This window comes from Ranitomeya variabilis, chromosome 1, assembly GCF_051348905.1.
Source record: "Ranitomeya variabilis isolate aRanVar5 chromosome 1, aRanVar5.hap1, whole genome shotgun sequence".
NCBI classification, from domain to species: domain Eukaryota; kingdom Metazoa; phylum Chordata; class Amphibia; order Anura; family Dendrobatidae; genus Ranitomeya; species Ranitomeya variabilis.
In genome coordinates, this window is record NC_135232.1 from 1,149,437,497 (window position 1) to 1,149,459,822 (window position 22,326).

The 22,326-nt window shown below is 47.2% G+C and overlaps 1 protein-coding gene across 2 annotated transcripts in view; it reads right to left on the bottom strand.

Annotated features, from left to right (window-relative positions):
* Positions 1 to 22,326, bottom strand: part of ZNF638 (zinc finger protein 638) — a 197,454-nt gene that overhangs the window by 42,728 nt on the left and 132,400 nt on the right. The window contains exon 1 of one of the 2 annotated variants that reach the window (XM_077280348.1): positions 11,783 to 12,018. The exons of the other annotated variant lie outside the window; for it this stretch is intronic. The gene's annotated coding sequence lies outside the window, so the exon portion shown is untranslated. Of the gene's footprint in view, positions 1 to 11,782; positions 12,019 to 22,326 lie in introns of those variants that run through there. 2 annotated transcript variants of the gene reach the window in all.

Here is a 22,326-nt window from a genome sequence, read left to right on the forward strand (position 1 = left end):
AATATTACTCATCCAATGTCCAGTAATTGCAAGACTAGAAGGTAAAAAAGGGCAGCTGCAAAATTCTCTATTATAACAAACAGAAGATTGCAACATTTTTTGGGGTCCTGTCACCTGAACCCACAAAAATCTTAAAAAAAAAAAAGTATTGGCAAGGAATCTATAGAATGGTTTCCTGGGATGAGTGCCGTCCCTAGTGTAAGACACAAAGCCGGTGGCTGGAACAAACCTTACTAAATGGTTGTAACACATAGGTGTAAGCGACATCTTTGACAAATGACAGGCGCAGTCCCGGGTACATACACGACAAAAGTGAATTACTGTCTGACCATAATGCATCCTCACTTGACAGACCTGCTCTACCCCTAGACGCACACTCAGCTTGTCACATAGGTTGACAAAAGACCTAGGTCCATCAAGTTCAACCTTCAACCATTGTTCAAGTGCGAGTATGTTCTGCAAGGGCAGGTGCTGCTATACTGAACAGGCAGTGTATCATCCCAGAGAATAAAAGGCTTGAGCACGTTGAAATCCATCTGTCCAACCCCTCTCTTCCTCAATGTCATCCGCCCAAGGAATACTTGGGGGTCCCCATATCCATTTTATTAGATAATTGGATGCACATCACTAGGAATAAAAAGGGACATCAGAGGAAAATAACTGAAATCAAGTTACACCCATATCTGCTGACCATCAGGTCTGAAGTGCCGAACCACTAGTCAACTAAGGATTAGGTCGGCAGTTTTCTATTATCTCAGCAAGCATGTCTACATTTACCGCCTTATTTATTCTTTTGCCTTAGTGAAAAACTAGCAAGTACTTCTCTTTTTTTATTACATAACAAAAAAGGAGAAAAAAAAAAAAAAAAAGGGGTGGGGGGTGGTGAGAAGCTTCACGCAGAATATTCCAATCTTCTCAAGCTTCCTGGTCCCAAAACAATTAGCCGTCGCATTTAATAGCTCATCCCGACTTCAACCCTCAAAGAGTCACAGAACCACAAACATTTACAAATACAGCAGCTTGTTTTCATTTTCTAACACAGCCATTAACGTCTAAACCACTGGCAACAAAAGTGAGTGAACCCTGAAGTGAAAGTGGCCAAACTGTGCCCAACGTGTGAATATTTTGTGTGGCCACCATTTTCCAGCACTGCCTTAAAGGGAACCTGTCACCCCGTTTTTTTCGGTATGAGATAAAAATACTGTTAAATAGGGCCTGAGCTGTGCATTACAATAGTGTAGTTTGTGGACCCCGATTCCCCACCTATGCTGCCGAAATACGTTACCAAAGTAGTCATTTTCGCCTGTCAATCAGGCTGGTCAGGTCGGATGGGCGTGGCTTCTTCCCCCAGATATTGCGTAGTTTTCCGTTGGTGGCGTAGTGGTGTGCGCATGTCCAACGTCCCCAATCCTGCACGGGGGGGTGAAAATAGCAGCGATGTCCGTTATTCCATTGGTGGTCGGTGGGCGCGGCCATCTTCCTTTGGCCGCGCGTGCGCAGAAGCGGCGCTCTGCTGGCCGCGGCTTCAGGAAAATGGCCGCGGGATGCCGCGCGTGCGCAGATGGAGATCGCGGCGGCCATTTTCCTGAAGCCGCGGCCAGCAGAGCGCCGCTTCTGCGCACACGCGGCCAAAGGAAGATGGCCGCGCCCACCGACCACCAATGGAATAACGGACATCGCTGCTATTTTCACCCCCCCGTGCAGGATTGGGGACGTTGGACATGCGCACACCACTACGCCACCAACGGAAAACTACGCAATATCTGGGGGAAGAAGCCACGCCCATCCGACCTGACCAGCCTGATTGACAGGCGAAAATGACTACTTTGGTAACGTATTTCGGCAGCATAGGTGGGGAATCGGGGTCCACAAACTACACTATTGTAATGCACAGCTCAGGCCCTATTTAACAGTATTTTTATCTCATACCGAAAAAAACGGGGTGATAGGTTCCCTTTAACTCTCTTCACTAGAGCTTCACAGGTCGCCACTAGAGTCCTCTTCACTCCTCCATGACGATATCACAGAGCTGGTGGATGTTGGAGACCATGCGCCTTTTCCACCTTCCATTTGAGGATGCCCCACAGATGGTGAATAGGGTTTAGGTCTGGAGACATGCTTGACCAGTCCAGCACTTTTAACCTTAGTTTCTTTAGCAAGGTAGTTGGCCATCTTGGAGGTGTGGGGGCGTCGTTATGTTGGAATGGTCCCTCATGCTCATAGTTCCCTCAATGAACTGTAGCTCCCCACAGCCGGCAGCACTCACGCAGCCCCAAACCATGACCCTCCCACCACCATGCTTGACTGTAGGCATTTCACACTTGTCTTTGTACTCCTCACCTGGTGACCGCCACACACGCTTGACACCATCTGAGCTAAGTAAATTTATCATGGTCTCATCAGAACACAGGCCATGGTTCCAGTAATCCATGTCCTTAGTCTGCTTGTCTTCAGCAAAGTGTTTGGGGGCTTCCTTCTGGGACGGCGGCCATGCAGACCAATTTGATGCAGTGTGCGATGTATGGTCTGAGCACTGACAGGCGGACCCCCGACCCCTGCAATTTCTGCAAAAATGCTGTCAGCACTCATACATTTATTGTGAAAATATGACCTCTGGATAGGACGCTGAGCATGTGCACTCTTCTTCTGTGGTCGTCCATGGCAAGGCCTGTTCTGAGTGGATCCTGTCTTGTTACACCATTGTATGGTCTTGGCCACCGTGCTGCAGCTTAGGTTGAGGGTGTTGGCAATCTTCTTATAGCCTCAGCCATGTTTTTGTAGAGCAACAGTTCAGCTTTTTTCAGATCCTCAGAGTTTTTTGCCATGAGGGGCCATGCTGAACTTGCCGTGACCAGTAAGTGTGTGAGAAGATAACAAATTTGACATACTTGCTCCCCATTCACATGGACCTTGTAATACTGATGAGTCACATGACACCGGGGAGGGAAAATGGCTAATTGGGCGCAATTTTGCCATTGTCACTTAGGGGAGTACTCACTTTTTGTTGTCAGCAGTTTAAACATTAATGAATGTGTGCTGAGTTATTTAGAGGGTACGCCAAATATACATGTATCGTATCCTCAGTTTTGTTCCATGAAAAGATAAAATATTAATGAAAATGTCAGGGGTGTACTCACTTTTGTGATATACTGTATGTTAGTCTGCCAGCTCTCCAGTACTGTGTTTTTACACATGTCTTGACAATGCCATTCCCAGGGTAAACTTATGTTTGAGTAGGAAAATGGTTCAGTTCCAAGAGTGCAGTAAAATCCAATATTTTATTTCAGATCATTAAAAAGCAAACAAATACTAAGTTGCAAAAATCCAGGTGTCACAAACGCACTCAAGCTACCAAATGCTGTATAAGATTCCACAGTCACGATTTTTGAATGAACTCTTGGTGATAACTAGCGTCCTCGAGTGTTGGTAACTGATGGGGATGTGGAAGGTTATGCAGCATGTGTCTGAGTGCATTTGAAATTTGGGAATTTACGGCACCCAGAGAGCCGATTATCCCACTCATAAAAGGGAATACCTTAGTAAAAAAAGGGCCAAAAAGTGTGCATTCGTACGGTATGGGCTCACAATTAAAACAAGACTTGTATTCAAGGTCAATCTGATATATCTTTAACATGGCTGCCTACACACACACACTGTCTCCCATGAACAGAGCTGCACAGAGCTTGCTCGGTAGGTGTGGAGCAGATGAGAACTTCCGATGGCCGTTACACCACTGCTGCTGCTATATATTCAGCTGCATTCACACTGATGTCATGCTTTTCAGCATCTCTATTGGAGCTTTAAGACATGGTAAATATACTTCATCAAAACCGCAAGGTCCATCAGTGAAAACTCAGACCAAAATAAAGCTGTCTGAATGCTGATGGAGGCTACATTCAGATGAATGTATTTTTGGTCAGTGTGCTGTCTGCTTACACAACGGACTATACAAGGACAATAAAAGTGAGTATATATATATATATACACATACATACATACATACATATACACACACACATATATACACACTACTCAAAAAAATAAAGGGAACACTAAGATCCTACATCCTAGATATCACTGAATGAAATATTCCAGTTGCAAATCTTTATTCATTACATAGTGGAATGTGTCGAGAATAAAACCTAAAAACGATAAACGTAAATCACAACTAATATCCCACGGAGGTCTGGAGTTGGAATGGTGCTCAAAATCAAAGTGGAAAATGAAGTTACAGGCTGATCCAGCTTCAGTGGAAATGCCTCCAGACAAGGAAATGCTCAGTGGTGCGTGTGGCCTCCCTACAACGCCTGGGCACGCTCCCGAGGAATCTCCTCCCAGACCTGGACTAAAGCATCCGCCAACTCCTGGACAGTCTGTGGTGCAACGGGACGTCGGTGGATGGTGCAAGACATAATGTCCCAGATGTGCTCAATCGGATTCAGGTCTGGGGAACGGGCGGGCCAGCCCATAGCTTCAATGCCTTCATCTTGCAGGAACTGCTGACACACTCCAGCCACATGAGGTCTGGCATTGTCCTGCATTAGGAGGAACCCAGGGCCAACCGCACCAGCATATGGTCTCACAAGGGGTCTGAGGATCTCATCTCGGTACCTAATGGCAGTCAGGCTACCTCTGGCGAGCACATCGAGGGCTGTGCGGCCCTCCAAAGAAATGCCACCCCACACCATTACTGACCCACTGCCAAACCGGTCATGCTGAAGGATGTTACAGGCAGATCGTTCTCCAAGGCGTCTCCAGACTCTGTCACATGTGCTCAGTGTGAACCTGCTTTCATCTGTGAAGAGCACAGGGCGCCAGTGGCAAATTTACCAATCCTGATGTTCTGTGGCAAATGCAAAGCTTCCTGCACGGTGTTGGGCTGTGAGCACAACCCCCATCTGTGGACGTCGGGCACTCAGACCATGCTCATGGAGTCGGTTTCTAACTATTTTTGCAGACACATGCACATTTGTGGCCTGCTGGAGGTCATTTTGCAGGGCTCTGGCAGTGCTCCTCCTGTTCCTCCTTGCACAAGGGCTCAGGTAGCGGTCCTGCTGCTGGGTTGTTGCCCTCCTACAGCCCCCTCCACGTCTCCTGGTGTACTGGCCTGTCTCCTGGTAGCACCTCCAGCCTCTGGACACTACACTGACATACACAGCAAATCATCTTGCCACAGCTCACATCGATGTGCCATCCTGGATGAGCTGCTCTACCTACGCCACTAGTGTGGGTTGTAGAGTCGAGCTCATGCTACCACAACCAACATTCAAAAGTGACCAAAACATCAGACAGAAAGCATAGGTACTGAGATGTGGTCTCCACCTGCAGAACCACTCCTTTATCGAGTGTCTTGATAATTGCCAATAATTTCCATCTGTTGTCTATTCCATTTGCACAACAGCATGTGAACTTGATTGTCAATCAGTGTTGCTTCCTAAGTGGACAGTTTGATTTCACAGAAGTTTGATTTACTTATAGGTATATTCTGTTTAAGTGTTCCCTTTATTTTTTTGAGATAGAGATTATTTATATATATATATATATATCACACACACTGTATATACACATACATACACATTTAGCTGTGGAAAAATAAATTAAGTAAATTACATACCAAGGCTCCTAACACCATTATACACTAATACCTACCCTAGGTGGCTGTTCTAGCGTAGCGGTTAAGCTGCACAACCATCAATGTGGCTCTGCCCTGTTGGAAATATTATTCCAGTAGTAGTCCTTAGGCAAGACTACTAACATTATAGTGTCTACCTCAAACATGACAGTGTCACGAACGAAGAGTCATGCCGGCTCGGACATCGCCCGGATTAACAAGGTCCACGTCAGATGCTGAGGAACCAGGAGAATCTGATGATAAATGGGCTACTGGAACAAACCATACATGGACAAGGCAAGAGAACCAGGATCTGATGAAATGCTACTATAACAGCAGACCAAATGAGAGGGGATATATGAAGCATATGAGGAAACTCTGGATGGATGCAAGACCTGTATGTCCACTGACTGAGAAACAACTAGTCACCCAACGTTTCAATATCATGAAGAGAAAGTGATTATCACAACTTGAGATGGATCAACTGTACTGCAGATCCAACCCACACGAAGACCTGGAAGAACAACATGTGCAACCCCTGAAGATCCTGATCCAACCCTGCAACTGGAGAGCACTGCAGGTGATCTGAAACAGAAGATCTTGGATAAACTAAATACCATCAATACCAGAGAACAAAAAACCAAACTACAAGACAGTATGCTAGAAGATGCCAACAGAGCACTTGCATCAATACCTACCATCACCATAACTCAAACCAATAAACTGATATACGCTACTGCCTCAGCAATCATGGAAATGCTTGGCTATACAACCAGCAAGAACAGCAGAAGTACGTACCCCCCTTGGAAAAGAAGACCTGAGAGAAAGATCAAGGTGAGATGAAGGGAAGTTAGCCAACTAGCAAATACGGAAGGGTGTAAAGATCAAGAATAAGACCAAGTTAGACAAGTACAAAGGTCTGATTCCAACTGAAGCACTAGAGACTGCAAAACAGAAGCTCACAGCACTCGCTGCTAGACAGGGGAGATATACTAGAGAAGCTGAGGCAAGAAGATAAATGCCCCGTTCTCCAAAGAACCATCCAAGGTGTACTCCCAACTACAGAATAACAGCACAAGGCAGCAACTCCACCAACAGCAGAGACTGAACAATACTGGAGGAACATATGGGGAAAAAAAAAAAAAAAAAAACACACACCAGTGCAATGTGACTGCAAGATCTGAGAATGAAACACAGCAACCACCAAGAGAAAGAACCAGTCACCATTACAGAAGCAGATATCCAACAGCGCGTCAAGAACATGAAGAGCTGGACAACACCTGGCGCAGAAATGATCCACACCTACTGGCTAAAGAAATTAACAGCGGTACATGAACGTAAGGCAAGCAGATGAACTAACTGCTAGAAGCGGGCCACCACCCGGCTTGGCTAACACAAGGAAGAACAGTGCTGATCATGAAAGATCCTCACAAAGGAACAGTACCATCCAACTCCAACCCAATAACCTGCCTTCCAACAACATGGAAACTCTTGTCAGGCATCATAGCCACCAAGCTACAGAACCATATGAACCAGTACATGAATCCAGCTCAGAAAGGCATTGTGACTGACACCAGAGGCTCCAAGCTCCAGCTCCTAGTAGTTAGAGCAGTCGCTCAAGACTCAAGATCCAGACAGACTAATCTCAGCACAGCCTGGATTGACTACAGGAAAGCCTATGACTAATGTCACACACATGGATCTGTGAATGCTTGGCTCTGTACAATGTCAGCAGGAAATTAAGAAGCTTCCTCAGAAAGTCAATGGGGCAATGGAGAACAACACTGGAAGTCAACTCATGACAACTAGCACAAGTGACCATCAAATGCGGAATATACCAAGGTGACGCTCTGTCCCCATTGCTGTTCTGCATAGGTGTGAACCCCCTCAGTCGGAAAATTAGAGTCTGGCTATGGATACAAGGTTAAGAGTGGAAACACCATCAGCCACATCCTCTACATGGATGACATCAAGCTGTATGCGAAAAACGATCGAGGCATCAACTCACTGATTCACCTGACAAGGATCTACAGTGAAGAACATCAGGATATCCTTCGGACTGGAAAGTGCAGCCAGTTGGTAATAAAGAGAGGCAAGTAGTCAAAACTGATGGAGTGGAATTACCAGCAGGGAACATAGCAGACGTACAGACAACCTACAAGTACCTCGGCATCTCACAGGGATACGGTAACCATGATGAGGAGGCAAGGAAAGCAGCAACATCCAAATACCATCACATAAGACAGGTCCTGAAGAGCCAGCTCAATGGGAAGAATAAAATCTGCACCATCAATACATATGCCCTGCCAGTTATCAGATACCCTGCTGGCATAGTGTGCTGGCCAAACGAAGAGATGGAAGCTGCAGATTTGAAGACACAAAAGCTCCTCACAATGCATGGAGGTCTCCACCCCAAGTCTAACACACAAAGATTATACACCAACAGGAAGAAGGGTGGTAGAGGCTTGAGGAGCATCCAAGCCACCATCACGGATGAAACAAGGAGTATCCAGGAATACATCAGGAAAATGGCACCAAAAGATGAGATGCCGAGAGAAAGTCTAAGGCAGCAACAACAACAGATCTGGAAGGAAGAACAGCACCATGAGGTGCCATGGCAAGACAACCCGCAGCATGGGATGTACCATGGACCAATAATGGAGGTGCAAGACATTGAGAAATCTTACCAATGGCTGGAGAAAACGAGACTCCGAGACAGCACAGAGGCACTAATCATAGCGGCATAAGAGGAAGCACTAAGTACCAGATCCATAGAAGCAGGAATCTACCACACAAGACAAGACCCAAGGTGCAGACTATGCAAAAAAAACCTCAGTAACCGTCCAACACATAGCGACGGGATGCAAAATGCAAGCAGGAACAGCGTATACCGAATGCCACAACCAAGAAGCGGGGATTGTATACAGGAACATCTGCACAGCATATGGGATAAGTCCCCCTAAGTCCAAGTGGGAGACCCCAGAAAAAGTGGAAGAATGAAAGGGTTAAAATCCTGTGGGACTTTAAGTTCCAGACAGATAAGCAGGTGTTGGCTAACCAACCAGACATAGTGATCTTAGACAGGGACCAGAAGACAACAATAATAGATGTGGCAGTGCCCAGCAACATCAGAAAGAAGGAATATGAGACGCTGGAGAAATACCAGGGCCTCAAAGGAGAACTGGAGAAGATGTGGAAGGTGAAGGCAACAGTGATTCCAGTGGGGATAGGAGCACTTGGAGCAGTGACCACTAAGTTGTAAGAATGGCTACAACAGATCCCAGGAACAACATCTGAGCTCTCTGTCCAGAAAAGCGCAATGCTGGAAGCAGCTAAGATCCTGTGCAGTCCCCGAAAATATGCGTTTCCCCAAACACTTACCCAGATATTGGCAAAGAGGAAGGAAAAAAAAAAAAAAAAAAAAAAAGAATTTGAGTAAATATTATACTGCACATATCATGAAAAAAAAATGTTACATTTATTTATATCTAAAACAAGAATGTTTGTTAGCGCTCTTAAAACATTATATACTTCTGCCTAATCAGGAAAGGGGGGGGGGGTGTAGAGGGATCATGGCCTGGGCTTGAACTGGTTGACTTTAATCCCCCCGTCCCTGTAAAAAATAAATAAATAAATAATAATAATTGCAAATAAAGTCACTATTAGGCCATGTTCACCCATTGCACTGTTTTCAAATTAAAAGCTACTTTTTACAGTAACAGCAAAGACTTCGGATATGTCATGCACGCACTTTTTCCAGACTGAATCCTATAGAATGGAAGGGAACCTGTCACCCCCAAAATTGCAGGTGAGCTAAGCCCACTGGCATCAGGGACTTATCTACAGCATTCTGTAATGCTGTAGATAAGCCCCCGATGTATCCTAAAAGATGAGAAAAAGATGTTAGATTATAGTCACCCAGGGGCGGTCCTGCTGCAGTCCGGTCCCTCCCATCTTCATCAGATGAAGTCCTCTTCTGGTCTTCACGCCGCGGCTCCTGCGCAGGCGTACTTTGTCCTGTTGAGGGCAGAGCAAAGTACTGCAGTGCGCAGGCGCTGGGAAAGGTCAGAGAGGCCCAGCACCTGCACACTGCAGTACTTTCCTCTGCCCTCAACAGGACAAAGTACGCCTGCGCCGGAGCCGCAGCGTGAACACCAGAAGAGGACGTCATCTTATGAAGATAGGAGGCCCTGGACCGGACCAGCAGCGGGACCGCCCCTGGGTGAGTAATCTAACGTCTTTTTCTCATCTTTTAGGATACATCGGGGGCTTATCTACAGCATTACAGAATGCTGTAACTAAGCCCCTGATGCCGGTAGGCTTAGCTCACCTGCGATTTTGGGGGTGACAGATTCCTTTTAACTTTTTTCATTCTTCCGCCAGTCGTATGAGGACTTGTTTTTTGCGGGACAAGTTGTACTTATGAATGAAACAGTCCTTTTTATCATGTGAGGTGATGGAAAGCTGTAAAAAAAAATTCTTAGTACAGCAAAATTGCGAAAACAAAACAAAATCTGATTCACTTTCCTGGAACTGCAAAAGGATGTGTTTTTGACAATGAAAAGAAGATAATTGTATTTTTCTTTTACATTTACATGGGGAGCAATTCAAACTTATTTTGCAGGTTAATAGAGTCCTGAATGTGCCCGATTCCTGCAGTTCGAGAGGAAATGAACTGCACCCCCTGCAATGACTGACTGAAAGGCCCCAGTGATGATGAGCTACTGTCAGCCACTGCCAGGGGTGAGACTACAGCCCCAACTCTATACACATAGCACCTCCCCCATAACCGAACACTGCAGGGGGGTAAAGTTCATTTCTTCCTGGCAGGGGGGCTTCAAGTTCGGGCACAGGGCATGTTCAGAAGGCTATTAACCTGCAGATTAACCCCACATTGTCCCCCACCCCAAGTCACAGGTTGCCTTTAAGGTTGTCCACTACAATTTTTTTGTTTAAAAAAAAAAAAAAAAATACCTACCCAACCATCACGCTACTGGATGACATCTCATTCTCCCTTCTAGCAGGAGACCACTGCAGCCAATTAGTTGCCACTCAGACGAGGAGAGAACGTGGCCTGCGATTGGCTGCCAGAGTCATGTGATATAGAATATTAGAAAAATGGCGCGGTTTGGTAGGTGTCTTATTTCTCTATTTTAAAGTGGTTGTCCGGTCAAAACCGATAAAAGTCTGCAGACTTCTGAATCCTCCCAGGATACGCACTGTACTGTGGAGATTCGCCGGTTTCAGACCCAGGAACGGGTATGTATACGTTATACACACCCCTGGCCAGCGGGCGCAGCCTTGCCCCATACATCTGTCTGCAGTGAGGCTGCAACCTGGGGTATGAGAAGAAGTTGTGAGCAGTGAGGGCCTCGGTGGCTCGGACACTGTGGTGGTGGCCGCCATCTTGTCTCCTGCAGTCACTGCTCTCCTGCCACTCGTCCTTCCTCCTCACACCGCTGCTGCTGGTTTTTAGAGGATTTGCAGACTGGAATGCTGTATGACTAATGGCGATGGCCGTACTACATATGCACAATGATTATGTCAAGAGAAGCGCCAGGGATGTCGTCAGGTAACAGCAGGTTTTCCGCGCTCGCTAATTACCGCCGTGGACGATGACCCGGGTCCTGACAATCGCTTTGCGCTACCACAGACCCTTTAATTTTGAACCCTTTATATACTTTTTTTCCCCAGTTACTATTAAGAAATTTCGTTTTTCGAACGGTCTGACTGAGCGTAATAAGCAGTAATAACAGAAAAATAGAGATGCAAACGGTAACGGCAAACATACAGACGACTTATGAGGACGCGCCCCAGAAACAGCGGCGTTCAGCGGAAATCACAGGACGTGACGCAGTCAGGAGGGAAACGGCAGTGGCTATGGCGCTGACCGAGCAAAGGGCGCAGAAATTATATATATATATATATATATATATATAAAAAAAAGGGGAAGTGTAAATGAAACGGAGCAAAATCCTCAGATTAACACCGAGAGGGCGGCGTGGTGGGAAATATTAACCCCTCGGCCCCCGTCTCCACTCCCAGTGCAGAGCAGTGAGGGCCTCCGGACACGCAGAGACCTCCCTCCCCTCACTGTGGCGGCCGCCGCCATCTTGTCTCCTGCTGCAGTCACGCAGTCGCCGCGCTCCCTCCGCCCGTGTCTCCGCTTACCTGCTCCGCTGCTCGCCTTCTTCCTCCTCACACCGCGGGTGCTGCTGCTGCCGCCGTTTCTGGCCGCGCTCCTCCGCACACGAGCACTCGGGAGCTCTCACCGAACACAGACGACAACGACTTCTCCTCACAGCTCGAACGAAGCTCCTCCTCCGATGTGCGCGACTCCGCGGCTGCACCGTGCTGACGTCAGCACATGAGGCACCCAGCGTGAGCGCTCTCGTGTCGCTCTCGCTTTGGAGACTTTGGCGCCATTTTTTTTTACCTCATAAGGACGGAGAACCGAGCTGTGCCCGAGGCGCTGACGGGAAAGCGAGTTGTGCCCGAGGTCCTGACGGGAAAGCGAGCTGTGCCCGAGGGGCTGACGGGAAAGCGAGATGTGCCCGAGGTCCTGACGGGAAAGCGAGCTGTGCCCGAGGTCCTGACGGGAAAGCGAGCTGTGCAAGAGGCGCTGACGGGAAAGCGAGCTGTGCCCAAGGCGCTGACGGGAAAGCGAGCTGTGCCCGAGGCGCTGACGGGAAAGCGAGCTGTGCCCGAGGCGCTGACGGGAAAGCGAGCTGTGCCCGAGGCGCTGACGGGAAAGCGAGCTGTGCCCGAGGTCCTGACGGGAAAGCGAGCTGTGCCCGAGGCGCTGACGGGAAAGCGAGCTGTGCCCGAGGCGCTGACGGGAAAGCGAGCTGTGCCCGAGGCGCTGACGGGAAAGCGAGCTGTGCCCGAGGTCCTGACGGGAAAGCGAGCTGTGCCCGAGGCGCTGACGGGAAAGCGAGCTGTGCCCGAGGCGCTGACGGGAAAGCGAGCTGTGCCCGAGGCGCTGACGGGAAAGCGAGCTGTGCAAGAGGCGCTGACGGGAAAGCGAGCTGTGCCCGAGGCGCTGACGGGAAAGCGAGCTGTGCCCGAGGTCCTGACGGGAAAGCGAGCTGTGCAAGAGGCGCTGACGGGAAAGCGAGCTGTGCCCGAGGTCCTGACGGGAAAGCGAGCTGTGCCCGAGGCGCTGACGGGAAAGCGAGCTGTGCCCGAGGCGCTGACGGGAAAGCGAGCTGTGCCCGAGGCGCTGACGGGAAAGCGAGCTGTGCAAGAGGCGCTGACGGGAAAGCGAGCTGTGCCCGAGGCGCTGACGGGAAAGCGAGCTGTGCCCGAGGTCCTGACGGGAAAGCGAGCTGTGCCCGAGGGGCTGACGGGAAAGCGAGATGTGCCCGAGGTCCTGACGGGAAAGCGAGATGTGCCCGAGGGGCTGACGGGAAAGCGAGATGTGCCCGAGGTCCTGACGGGAAAGCGAGCTGTGCCCGAGGTCCTGACGGGAAAGCGAGCTGTGCCCGAGGGGCTGACGGGAAAGCGAGCTGTGCCCGAGGTCCTGACGGGAAAGCGAGCTGTGCCCGAGGTCCTGACGGGAAAGCGAGCTGTGCCCGAGGTCCTGACGGGAAAGCGAGCTGTGCCCGAGGGGCTGATGGGAAAGCGAGCTGTGCCCGAGGCGCTGACGGAGAACCGAGCTGTGCCCGAGGCGCTGACGGGAAAGCGAGCTGTGCCCGAGGGGCTGACGGGAAAGCGAGCTGTGCCCGAGGGGCTGACGGGAAAGCGAGCTGTGCCCGAGGCGCTGACGGGAAAGCGAGCTGTGCCCGAGGCGCTGACGGGAAAGCGAGCTGTGCCCGAGGCGCTGACGGGAAAGCGAGCTCTGTCCTAGGCGCTGACGGGAAAGCGAGCTGTGCCCGAGGCGCTGACGGAAAAGCGAGCTCTGTCCTAGGCGCTGACGGAGAACCGAGCTGTGCCCGAGGCGCTGACGGGAAAGCGAGCTGTGCCCGAGGCGCTGACGGAGAACCGAGCTGTGCCAGAGGCGCTGACGGAGAACCGAGCTGTGCCCGAGGCGCTGACGGGAAAGCTAGCTGTGCCCGAGGTGCTGACGGAGAACCGAGCTGTGCCCGAGGCGATGACCGGAAAGCGAGCTGTGCAAGAGGTCCTGACGGGAAAGCGAGCTTTGCCCGAGGCACTGACGGAGAACTGAGCTGTGCCCGAGGTGCTGACGGAGAACCGAGCTGTGCACTAGGCACTGACGGGGAACCGAGCTCTGCATGAGGTGCTGACGGAAAGCGAGCTGTGCCCGAGGCGCTGACCAGAAATCGAGCTCTGCCCTAGGCGCTGACGGAGAACCGAGCTGTGCACGAGGCGCTGACGGGACGACGAGCTGTGCATGAGGCGCTGACAGAAATACGCTCCTGGTGTAGGGCCCCCACCTTGAGGGTGAACTCTTCAGAGATGAAATTAACATCACCCTTGGTGAGAGGTGCAGACTCAATGGCCACGATTTTATTAGGAGTCCCCAACCTAACTGTTCATAACTTGCAGCTGGCCACCAAGTTAGTTAGGTTCATAGATGACCCACAGTCCACAAAGGCCGAAGTGGGACTGAAGCAGTTCTCAATACCAAGTTCCACTTTTAACAGTACTTTAAGGAATGAGGAAAAAGGTACCTGTCAGTCTGGGCATCCTCCTCGGTAGTTACCCAGACTTAGGCATTTCCCGACACCTTGGGAGGTCAGGAGGGACAGTCCTTCCAATGTCCTGGAGCACCGCAGTAAAAACAAAATTTGTCTTCTCGTTAACATCTCCCTTTCCTTAAAGGTGATGGCCCCAGCTTCCATGAGCTCAGCAGCTTGTGAGGATGCCGGCTTAACCGTTGCATGACTCCTCTCTCCCGTAACCTCTGATCCATGCGGATGGCCTCAGTCGTGGCCTCTTCCAGAGAGCTGGGAGGAGGATGAAGAGCCAGAGTGTCCTTTAAGTGATCAGACAGTCCCCTCCGGAAGTGACACTTGAGTGCCGAGTCATTCCATGACACCTCTGGGGACCATCGCCGAAATTCCGAACAGTACCATTCGGCAGAGAGCTTTCCTTGAGATAGACCCATAAGTATCCTCTGCCAATCTGACTCGGTCTGGTTCGTTATAGATGAGGCCCAGAGCCTCAAAGAAATTATCCACAGACATTCTCACAGGAGCTGTCGGGGGTAAGGAAAAAGCCCAAGACTGTAGACCCTCCTCAGTAAAGATATAATTATCCCCACCCACTGACTCATCCCCTGAAGGTTGGGGTCTTAAGGGAAAACAATAGTATACAACCCTCCCTGAACGTGCGGAGCGTATCCTTCTTGCCATAGAAAGTGTCAGGGAGTTTCACTGAAGGCTCCGGAGAGTGCAGAGACACATCAGTCACGTCACCAGCCTTACTGACAGAAAAGGCTATTTTAACTGTCTCAGCCAGCTCCCTCTGCACCTGCTTCTGAGAAGTAGCCAAAGCCCTGTGCTCCACAGATAATTCTTGCATCATTTGAGTTGGTCCCACAGAGTACGAAGCGAATCCATACCACAACAGTGAAGGGGAGAAGAAGGGATCCCCCAAAATTAGAAAGGTCAGCGATAATGTCGTGTTGCCAAGGGTGCAGTACCACCGGAAGATGACAATAGCTCACCTCCAGAGGAGTAGAGGTGCCACGATGGGTGCCACCACGAGACGGCTGGAGAGAAGTCAAACTATCCGGGTCATTAACAGCCAAGAGCGCAGTGCCAGAGACAGGAGATGAAAAGCGGAGTCAGTAGTAGCCAGAGAGTCAAAGCCGGACAAGGAACGCGGTATCCAAAACGGGAGGCGGAGTCAGATTACAAGCCAGAAAGTCAAAAGCCGGTCAGAGAGCATAGTATCAAAAACGGGGAACAGGAGCTGGGGTTCAAAGTTCAAGCCGAGCCATACAATATAGGGAAATCACCAAACAAGTGCTAAGTCAGGGATAGGGAACAGATCAAACATCAATACAGGAAGTCAGAGGCAGAAGGATCACTAGGGAATAATGGGTCAGCTGCTCAAGCCGAGGACCAGAACTATCGCTGACAAAGGCTGGTAGCAACCGCACCAATAAATAGCCACCCAAAAATCAAAGAGAGGCAGGAAAGGTTAACCCCGACATGACCAGACTGGAGAAGGAAAGGCAGAAAGTAAACCCTGGCCTGGATTATCACATCCTGATTTGTGAAAAATTTATAGTTGTCTAGGATAACCTTACACTGCATGGTCTAATTATTGGTCACTAAAGCCCTTCTGAATGGGCTGCTATAATTTTCGAGGTAAAAAACACAGTTACCCTTTAAAGTCTGAAACATTTATGGTTTTGGTCAGTGCATTGACCAGGAGCGCACGGAGCCTGTCATGTAGCAATTTGCAGATGTGACTGGCTCAATCATTTCTGTCATCAACTTAAAAATTTTAAAAGAATATTACAGTATAAAAGATGGCATAAACTTATAATTAACATTTTTTGCACAAGTTATTCACGCATAATAAAAAAATATAATGGAAGTTAATTGTGAGTAGATTACATACCTGACCTTGTATTTGCAGCGGAAGCTAAATACTAATTAACTCGAAGAGAAAGTTAATTGTAAACCTGCTCTGATTAAAATTTGAACATGACAAAAAGTCTTGGTATTGTAACCTCATTTTCAAAACTTTTTAGCCACCAAGCAAGTGGAGTGAATTTGCCTTTTTTCTTATCAACTTTTAAAAATGTTGATCATGATAAATCGAACAGTACACATCACTTTAATAAACCATACTTCCACTTCCAGACATAAAATCAAACTGACAAAATGTGATAAATAAAAAAGCACAAAAGCTTGATAGAGCAGATGAAAAGCAAAAAAAAGACACAAACCACTCAGAAAATCAAGATAACAGACCCTATGTGGACGGTGGAGCATGCATGTGTTTTCAATGGTTTGAGTGAAATTAGCCACTGTTAGGGTATGTTCACACTCATCTCCAAAAAAACATTAGTTTTAATTAGGCTACGTTCACATTTGCGTTGTGCGGCGCAGCGTCGGTGACGCAACGCACAACGCATGCAAAACACAGCTTTTTGTGACGCATGCGTCCAATTTTGGCATGATTTTCGGCGCCAAAAAAATGCAATATGCAGCATCCTGTGCGCCCTGACGCGCCAAAAATGACGCATGCGTCACAAAACGCAAGACAACACATGTCCATGCGCCCCCATGTTAAATATAGGGGCGCATGACGCATGCGTCGCTGAACCTGCGCCCAACGCAAATGTGAACGTAGCCTTAGAGAGTTGGGAAGTTTCTGCTACGAAAACTTAACTTTTTTTGTTAACACTGCACTCTGAGGATTCTCAGGTGCCTGGGGCAGCAGTCATATGGCCACAAATATGCCATACGCATTATCCCGGTCATATTCTGACTAGATGGGCGATTCCTCACTCAATGTCAGTGTTTTGACGCTGAAAACAATCTATTTGGAATGTGGCTGGGAGTATACATATCACATGACCGCTGCTCCCAGCACTAAAATAGAACTTCTTGGCATTAACTCCACTCGCCTTGTTTGAAGGAAAAAGGATGAGTGCAACCCCAAGAACACTGTCCCAACTGTGAAGCATGGTGGGGGAATCATCATACTTTGGGGGTGTTTTTCTGCAAAGGGGACAGGACGACTTCACCGTATTGAAGGGAGGATGGATGGTGTCATGTATCACAAGATTTTGGCCAACAACCTTCTCCCCTCAGTAAGAGCATTGAAGATGGATTGAGGCTGGGTCTTCCAGCATGAGAATGACCTGAAACACAGTGAAACCAAGGAGCGGCTCTGTAAGAAGCAGTTTGAGGACCTGGAGTGACCTAGCCAGTCTTCAGACATGAACCCAATAGAAAATCTTTGGAGGGAGCTGAAACTCAATGTCGCACAGCGACAGACCTGAAAGATCAGGAGAAGATCTGTATGGAGGAGTGGGCCAAAATCCCTGCTGCACTGTGTGCAAACCTGGTCAAGAACTACAGGAAACGTCTGACCTCTGTAATTCCAAACAAAAGAGCTGCTTTTATGGTGAAAAAAAATGCATCACATCTAACAAGACAGGAGGTGCAACTAACATTTATGGAAGGTTTCCAAGTGTGCACACAGCGGTCAGTGGTCACTACTATTACTAAAAACTGCAGAGATGTGTTGTAATCTGTGTAAAAGGCGAACTGATTGTTTTTACCCTTGCAAGGTCCTTTTCCGGTTAGATTTTTTAGTAAATATTAACCATTTTATTTTACATTTCTAGACTATACATTAGAATTGTGTTTCAGAAATAAAATATCAATTGACTGACATCTATGCATTAAATATTGTAGAACTGCAAAAGGTGAAAACGACCTAAATATAGATATTTTCTCTTCGCTCTTTGGACAACTATTTACCCTTTGACGGTTCACTATTTTTCACGTTGGCTCAGTTAATAGCTGGGTTACAGATTGTTTCTAAGCCATCACTGTTGTGGATTCTGTTTGTGGGCTCCCTCTGGTGGTTACTGCTGGTACTGGGTGACTTTGGTGGGTTGCGGCCTTTGGTTTCCACCTGTCCATCAGAGGCTGGGTGTTTCCTATTTTACCTGGCCTTTCTGTCATTCCCTTGCCGGCTATCAATGTATTCAGATGTGCTCTGTTTGGTTCCTGCCTACCTGCTCCCAGATCTTTCAGGATAAGCTAAGTGCTGATTTTCAGTTGTTTGGTTTTTTTTGTCCAGCTTGCTTATTATGTCTCTATGCTAGCTGGTAGCTCTAGTGGACTGAGGTTCTCCCCATGTGCCATGAGTTGGCACATGGGTTCTTGTAATCTCAGGATGGTTTTTTTGATTAGGGTTTTTTGCTGACCGCTCAGTCCCCTGTTGTATCGTTCTGCTTTCTAGTTTACAGCGGGCCTCAATTTGCTAAAGCTATATATATCATCTCTATGTGTGTGCCTTCCTCTCATTTCACCGTCAATACATGTGGGGGGCAACTATATCTTTTTGGGGTTCATTCCTCTGGAGGCAAGTGAGGTCTTTATTTTCTCTGCAGTACTAGTTAGCTCTTAGGCTGGTGCGTGGCGTCTAGAACCAACGTAGGCACGCTCCCTGGCTATCTCTAGTTGCGTTTGTCAGGTGTAGGGCAGCGGTCAGCCCAGGTTCCATCACCCTAGAGCTCGTCCGTTATTTATTTGTACTTTGCTTGTCCTGTGCTATCCCTAGCCATTGGGGATTCATGACAGTATAGCCGGCCCACAAAGTGATAATTGTTTGGGCTGAAGCAGGAGAAAAAGAAGTGTTTAAGGGAAATTTTTTTTTTTTTTTTTTCCCTTCAGAGTTTTGCTGCCTAGCCCTTAACCCCTTCACCCCCAAGGGTGGTTTGCACGTTAATGACCGGGCCAATTTTTACAATTCTGACCACTGTCCCTTTAGGAGGTTATAACTCTGGAACGCTTCAACGGATCTTGGCGATTCTGACATTGTTTTCTTGTGACATATTGTACTTCATGATAGTGGTAAAATTTCTTCGATATAACTTGCGTTTATTTGTGAAAAAAACGGAAATTTGGCGAAAATTTTGAAAATTTTGCAATTTTCCAACTTTGAATTTTTATGCCCTTAAATCACAGACATATGTCACGCAAAATACTTAATAAGTAACATTTCCCACATGTCTACTTTACATCAGCACAATTTTGGAACCAAAATTTTTTTTTGTTAGGGAGTTATAAGGGTTAAAAGTTGACCAGAAATTTCTCATTTTTACAACACCATTTTTTTTTAGGGACCACATCTCATTTGAAGTCATTTTGAGGGGTCTGTATGATAGAAAATACCCAAGTGTGACACCATTCTAAAAACTGCACCCCTCAAGGTGCTCAAAACCACACTCAAGAAGTTTATTAACCCTTCAGGTGTTTCACAGGAATTTTTGGAATGTTTAAATAAAAATGAACATTTAATTTTTTTTCACACAAAATTTATTTCAGCTCCAATTTGTTTTATTTTACCAAGGGTAACAGGAGAAAATAGACTGCAAAAGTTGTTGTACAATTTGTCCTGAGTACGCTGATACCCCATATGTGGGTGTAAACCATTGTTTGGGCGCATGGCAGAGCTTGGAAGGGAAGGAGCGCCATTTGACTTTTCAATGCAAAATTGACTGGAATTGAGATGGGACGCCATGTTGCGTTTGGAGAGCCCCTGATGTGCCTAAACATTGAAACCCCCTACAAGTGACACCATTTTGGAAAGTAGACCCCCTAAGGAACTTATCTAGATGTGTGGTGAGCACTTTGACCCACCAAGTGCTTCACAGAAGTTTATAATGCAGAGCCGTAAAAATAAAAAATCATATTTTTTCACAAAAATGATCTTTTCGCCCCCAATTTTTTATTTTCCCAATGGTAAGAGAAGAAATTGGTCCCCAAAAAATGTTGTGCAATTTGTCCTGAGTACGCAGATACCCCATATGTTGGGGTAAACCACTGTTTGGGCGCATGGCAGAGCTTGGAAGGGAAGGAGCGCCATTTGACTTTTCAATGCAAAATTGACTGGAATTGAGATGGGACGCCATGTTGCGTTTGGAGAGCCCCTGATGTGCCTAAACATTGAAACCCCCTACAAGTGACACCATTTTGGAAAGTAGACCCCCTAAGGAACTTATCTAGATGTGTGGTGAGCACTTTGACCCACCAAGTGCTTCACAGAAGTTTATAATGCAGAGCCGTAAAAATAAAAAATCATATTTTTTCACAAAAATGATCTTTTCGCCCCCAATTTTTTATTTTCCCAAGGGTAAGAGAAGAAATTGGTCCCCAAAAAATGTTGTGCAATTTGTCCTGAGTACGCAGATACCCCATATGTTGGGGTAAACCACTGTTTGGGCGCATGGCAGAGCTCGGAAGTGAAGGAGCGCCATTTGACTTTTCAATGCAAAATTGACTGGAATTGAGATGGGACGCCATGTTGCGTTTGGAGAGCCCCTGATGTGCCTAAACATTGAAACCTCCTACAAGTGACACCATTTTGGAAAGTAGACCCCCTAAGGAACTTATCTAGATGTGTGGTGAGCACTTTGACCCACCAAGTGCTTCACAGAAGTTTATAATGCAGAGCCGTAAAAATAAAAAATCATATTTTTTCACAAAAATGATCTTTTCGCCCCCAATTTTTTATTTTCCCAAGGGTAAGAGAAGAAATTGGTCCCCAAAAAACGTTGTGCAATTTGTCCTGAGTACGCAGATACCCCATATGTTGGGGTAAACCACTGTTTGGGCGCATGGCAGAGCTTGGAAGGGAAGGAGCGCCATTTGACTTTTCAATGCAAAATTGACTGGAATTGAGATGGGACGCCATGTTGCGTTTGGAGAGCCCCTGATGTGCCTAAACATTGAAACCCCCCACAAATGACACCATTTTGGAAATTAGACCCCCTAAGGAACTTATCTAGATGTGTTTTGAGAGCTTTGCACCCCCAAGTGTTTCACTACAGATTATAACGCAGAGCCGTGAAAATAAAAATTCTTTTTTTTTTTTCACAAAAATGATTTTTTAGCCCCCAGCTTTTGTATTTTTACAAGAGTAACAGAATAAACTGGACCCCAAAAGTTGTTGTCCAATTTGTCCTGAGTACGCTGATACCCCATATATGGAGGGTAACCACTGTTTGGGCGCATGACAGAGCTCGGAAGGGAAGGAGCGCCATTTGGAATGCAGACTTAAATGGATTGGTCTGCAGGCGTCACGTTGCATTTGCAGAGCCCCTGATGTACCCAAACAGTACAAACCCCCCACAAGTGACCCCATATTGGAAACTAGACCTCCCAAGGAACTTATCTAGATGTGTTGTGAGAACTTTGAACCCCCAAGTGTTTCACTACAGTTTGTAACGCAAAGCCGTGAAAATAAAAATTCTTTTTTTTTTCACAAAAATGATTTTTTAGCCCCCAGCTTTGTATTTTTACAAGGGTAACAGAATAAATTGGACCCTAAAAGTTGTTTTCCAATTTGTCCTGAGTACGCTGATACCCCCTATGTGGGGGGTAACCACTGTTTGGGCACATGACAGAGCTCGGAAGGGAAGGAGCGCCATTTGGAATGCAGACTTAAATGGATTGGTCTGCAGGCGTCACGTTGCATTTGCAGAGCCCCTGATGTACCCAAACAGTACAAACCCCCCACAAGTGACCCCATATTGGAAACTAGACCTCCCAAGGAACTTATCTAGATGTGTTGTGAGAACTTTGAACCCCCAAGTGTTTCACTACAGTTTGTAACGCAAAGCCGTGAAAATAAAAATTCTTTTTTTTTTCACAAAAATGATTTTTTAGCCCCCAGCTTTGTATTTTTACAAGGGTAACAGAATAAATTGGACCATACAAGTTGTTGTCCAATTTGTCCTGAGTACGCTGATACCCCCTATGTGGGGGGTAACCACTGTTTGGGCACATGACAGAGCTCGGAAGGGAAGGAGCGCCATTTGGAATGCAGACTTAAATGGATTGGTCTGCAGGCGTCACGTTGCATTTGCAGAGCCCCTGATGTACCCAAACAGTACAAACCCCCCACAAGTGACCCCATATTGGAAACTAGACCTCCCAAGGAACTTATCTAGATGTGTTGTGAGAACTTTGAACCCCCAAGTGTTTCACTACAGTTTGTAACGCAAAGCCGTGAAAATAAAAATTCTTTTTTTTTTTCACAAAAATGATTTT